General features: G+C 49.4%; 1 pseudogene; it reads left to right on the top strand.

The window, feature by feature from the left end:
• The first annotated feature begins 2,762 nt into the window (after positions 1–2,762).
• LOC102869404 lies at positions 2,763–4,362 on the top strand (annotated as a pseudogene).
• The last annotated feature ends 703 nt before the right edge of the window (positions 4,363–5,065 follow it).

The raw sequence follows: 5,065 nt of genomic DNA, 5'->3' as shown, positions 1-5,065 counted from the left end.
CTCTGGGGGCCACCCCACACCGAGGGTGGGCCACTCAGAGACACAGAAGGCTCGCCATGGTCCCTTCTTGATCTCTAGTAACAGGTTATGAGCCCTTCCTTTCACTTCAGTCCAATGAGTTAGAGTCAAACTAAGGGGGGTGGTTACTGTCTGTCCCATAATTAGTAATTCAGGAGACAAGGAGAAACACAAAGATAACCAGACAGCAGCCGCTAGGACTCTGATAAAGATACTGAATAGAGTCTACAGGAAGAGGCTCCAGAGTCTCCACTATCAAACAGGATTCCTCAGGTTTACTCCGCCGGTAGAATACAGAGGAGGCCACCAGGCGTCCCTGGCCCTCCGCACCTCCTGGGGCGTCCCCCAGGGCAGCAGCCTGTGACTTTCTTGGCACATCTGCCGGCCACTGTTTCAGCTCCCTCACGGGAAATGAAACGGCTGCGAAACCAAAAATGCACACCCGACAGAAAGAGAGAAAGGCACAGGGAACAGAACACACAAAGGCGCCTTCTTACCTCCAAGGGGGGTCGTGTCGGGAGTGAGGGGCTGTCGTCGGTTTCCCGGCCAATGCACCAAATGTTGGATCCGCAGAGCCGGACCCCAATGAGATTGGACGCCAGCACCAATCACTCACGAGAGACCGTCCTTGATGCAAACAGCATGAGGTTTTATTCCATCCAGCACGCTGGGGCACAACTCTTGACCTACGCAGAGGCAGAGGAGTTGAGCCCCAAGCTAAGGGTACATACAGCTTATAAAGGCAATAACCCGCACAAACATGGGCTAACACACAGGGAGGGTTGCTGATTGGTGTATTTGAATATACACTGAGGTAGGCAGTTCTGATTGGTAATAATTTGGCGCACGCGGGTAAGCGAGGAAAACTATCTGATTGGTACACTTAAAAGCAAGTTGGTGTGTGTGCGGCAAGCTGGGTCGGCGCAAGGGGTGGGGGAGTGGGGAGTAAAGTTCAGAAAAACAACTCCTGGAATTTCTCTTACCTGTACTCTCAGATGTGGGTGAGCCATTTTATGGCCTTGTTTTTCTAAAAGAGGGCAAAAGTCCTGTGAGGTTTTATGGCTTCTACCTGAGAAGGGTTAAAAGTTAACTTCCTCATAATCCTTCACAACAACAACAGAAAGAGATCTGTATTTGTTCCCATTCCAAAGAAAGGTGACCCACCAGCGTGTGGAAACTATAGAACAATATCATTGATTTCACATGCAAGCAAGATTCTGCTGAAGATTATCAAAAAACAACTTGAACAGTACATCAGCAGAGAACTGCCAGAAGTCCAGGCTGGGTTTAGATGGGGTCATGGTACTAGGGATATTGTAGCTAATGTTAGATGGATCTTGGCTGAAAGCAGGGTGTATCAGAGGAATGTCATCTGTGCAAAGGCATTTGACTGTGTGGACCATAACAAACTGTGGCTGACTCTGAGAAGAATGGAATCCCAGAACACTTGATTGTGCTAATGTGAAACTTATACTCGAACCAAGAGGCAGTCGTCAGAACAGAGCAAGGAACCACTGCATGGTTCAAGATTGGGAAAGGCGTACGCCAGGGTTATGTCCTGTCTCCATACCTTTTCAACCTGTATGCAGAACAGATCATCTGGGAGGCTGGGCTCTACGAGGAGAAATGTGGTTTCAGGATTGGTGGAAGATCTATCAACAATCTGTGTTATGCAGATGACACAACCCTGCTTGCTGAAACTGAGGAGGACCTGAAGCGCTTGCTGTTGAGGGTCAGGGACTACAACCTTCAATATGGATTGAGGCTCAATGTCAAGAAGACAAAAATTCTCACCACTGGACCAGTTGGCAGCATCAGGCTGGATGGATGGTGAAGAGATTGAGATTGTTCACAGCTTTAGTCTGCTTGGCTCCACAATCAACACTCTTGGCACCAGCAACCAGGAAATGAAAAGACGTATTGCGATGGGAATGTCTGCTGTTAGGGACTTCTCTAAAGTACTCAAGAGCAACGGTGTGTCTCTGGAGACTAAGGTGCATGTGGTACAGGCCATGGTCTTTGCAATCACTTGTTACGCATCAGAGAGCTGGACAATGATCAAGGAGTATAGAAGGAGAATTGATGCTTTTGAGCTTTGGTGTTGGAGAAGAGCGCTGAGGGTTCCATGGACTGGTAAGAAAACAAACAGATTCATCTTGGAGAGGGTTAAACCAGGCTGCTCCTTGGACTCAAGGATTCTGAGGCTTCGTCTGACATACTTTGGTCATACTGTAAGGAGAGACCGGTCCTTGGAGAAGGACATCATGCTTGGGAGGGTGGAGGGCAGGCGCAGGAGGGGAAGGCCCTCTGGGAGATAGATTGATTCGGTGACTGGGACATTTGGGATGAGTGTGTCAGAGACAATGAGATTAGCACAGGACAGAGCAGAGCTGTTTGTACATAGGGTCGCTATGGGTCGCAAGCAACTCGACGGCACATAACAACATCAGGATAGGGAAGTTAATATAAATGAAAGAGGAAAAATCTAGGAAGTTAAAAATGGTGCTGTCACTGAATTGTTCTTGGAAAAAATTGAATTGGTGTGGAGTAAATGATTTTTTCCCCCCTGTCCTTGAGTAAATGATATATCCACAGGGAGCTGTGACCCCTCCAAATCTACGCCCTAACCTGGACCAAGTCAGACACCCCCTTCCCACCTTGAGCTAGTCAGAGGGCAGTGACCAGCATCCTCTGTGTGTCCTTACCTCATCCCACCCCAGCTGAGAAACTGGAGAGCCCCAGGGATGGCTGCTGTCGTGCAGAGGAAGAGAAGCAGTGAATGCCCTGATGGGCAGAATATGGAGAGAACTGAGAACCCCACACTAGGACTGGCCCAGGGAGTGAAGCCAGGTACTGGGCAAGAGGGTACTATGTTCGTCCATGCCCAGTCCTATGAGGTCCTGATTGAGTCTGAGGATGGAGAGGTGCTTAATGTCCCCCACCACTCCCTGCAGATATGGCCTAGGTCAGCCAGGACTTAAGTGAGCTGAGCACCCAGCTAACAGGTGTGACCTGAGACCTGAAGGAAGAGATGCCACCTGGAAGCTCAGAGGACTGATCAGAGCCCCAGGGGCAACTGGGCGGCCAGCCACAGAGCTCCCCAGGGAGCTTACCCCTGAGGGGGATGAGAAAGATGCCACCGAAGCATGGTGCCTGCACCAGAAGCACTTCTTTGTTCTGAGTGAGGCAGGGAAGCCTGTGTACTCCTTCTATGACTCAGAGGAGGCACTCTCCAGAACCATGGGTGTCATGGTGGCCATAGTGTCCTTTCTGGTGACAGATGAGAATGCCATACGCAACATCCATGCAGATGACTACCAGGTGGTATTTGTGTGCCTAAGCCTGCTGGTGCTGGTAGCAGTGGCACACCTGTGGCAGTCCACAAAGGAGCTGGCTCAGGAGCTGCTGTACATCTACTACCAGATCCTGAGTCGTCTTATGGTTGCCTAGCCGAGCCACATCTTCCAGCAGAAGCAGAGCTATGACCTGAGGCACTTGCTCTTGGGTTCAGAGCAGATCACTGACAGCCTCCTGCTAGCCACATCAGTATGTGATACTGTAAGCTCCAGTTTGCAGCAGGCAAGGACATGCAGCCTCATCATCTTTATCTTGCTGGCCCACCACCAGCTTGTGCCATTTGTGTGGCAAGAACCAATTCCTGCACCCCATGGATCTGCACTTGCTTTTCAACCTCATAAGCTCCTCTTCACCCTTCCGTGAGGGTGAAGCCTAGACACCCGTGTGCTTGCCCAAATCCAACGCTGCAGGCTTTTTCCGTGCACACACCTCTTACTTGGAGTCTGATACTGACCTCTGCCTGCTACTAGTCTCCCCCAACCAGGACTACTTCTTTGTGGTTTCTGACTGCCAATGCCACCTCTGATGCTGAAGCACAGAGACCATCTGGCCCTGTGGGAGGCCCTGCACACACCTTACAATAGTGTGGTCCAAGTGGGTATCCTGGACCTTCACCACTACTTTTATAAGTTAAAGATCTCAGGACAGTTCACCAGCCCTAAGATTGAAGCCCCCTACATAAGTGAAGAGGAGCAGGAGCAGCTCTTGGGCCTCTGCCAGTACTTGCACAGTCGTGCCCTCAATGTCTTCAAGCCACTCGATCATCTACTACATAGGACCCAATGTGAACCTCCTGGCCTAGGTTCCTTTGAGCTGTACATATGCTACAGCCCCTTGGGGACCAAAGCGTCCGCCGTCAATGTCATCCATAAGCTGATGTGTTGGATCTGAAAAGAAGAAAATCACCTCTTCGTCCTTACACCCCTACTGATGGGAATGTATGCAGGCCCAGACTTCCTGGACCTATTGGGATGTGGGCAGCCATGAGATCCTCCAGGTGAGGCTAGCCTTTTCTTAGCCATCCAGCAGGCAGGGACTGTGGCTTGTTGTGTGCATTAAAGTGCTTTAGGGGGAGGGAGGAATAATTTGTTTATTAAATACAGAGCAAAGAAATACTGCATGGTTCAGAATCTAGGGATGTATCCTGTCTCCATACCTTTTCAATTTATATATACAACAGACCATTTGGGAGACTGGGCTTTATGAGAATGAAATTGGCTTCAGAATTGGAGGAGGACTTATCAACAACCTACATTATGCAGATGACACAACCTTCCTTGCAGAAAGTGAGGGAGGACCTGAAGCACTTGCTGCAGTGCAGGAGGTCAGAGACTGTAGTCTTCAGTATGGATTGAAGCTCAACATCAGGAAGACAAAGATTCTCACCACTGAGCCAATTGGCAGCACCATGATAGAGAAGAGATTGAGGTTAACAATTACAGCTTGTTTTGCTCCACAGTGTTCTTGGCACCAGTAGCCAGGAAATGAAAAGACAAATTGCACTGGGAAATCTGTTGTCAGGGTACTCCAGAGTACTGAGAAGCAATGATGACAGTCCAGAAACTTAGATGCTCTTTTTCCAGGCCAAGGTCTTTGCCATTACTTGCTATGCATCAGAGAGCTAGACAATGACTAAAGATGACAGAAGAAGAATCAGTGCCTTCGAATTGTGGTGCTGGAGAAGAGTCTT

The sequence above is a fragment of the Elephantulus edwardii genome, unplaced genomic scaffold, assembly GCF_000299155.1.
Source record: "Elephantulus edwardii isolate Elephantulus edwardi_28Jun2011 unplaced genomic scaffold, EleEdw1.0 scaffold00234, whole genome shotgun sequence".
Taxonomy (NCBI): Eukaryota; Metazoa; Chordata; class Mammalia; order Macroscelidea; family Macroscelididae; genus Elephantulus; species Elephantulus edwardii.
This window is presented reverse-complemented; position numbering and strand designations above follow the sequence as displayed.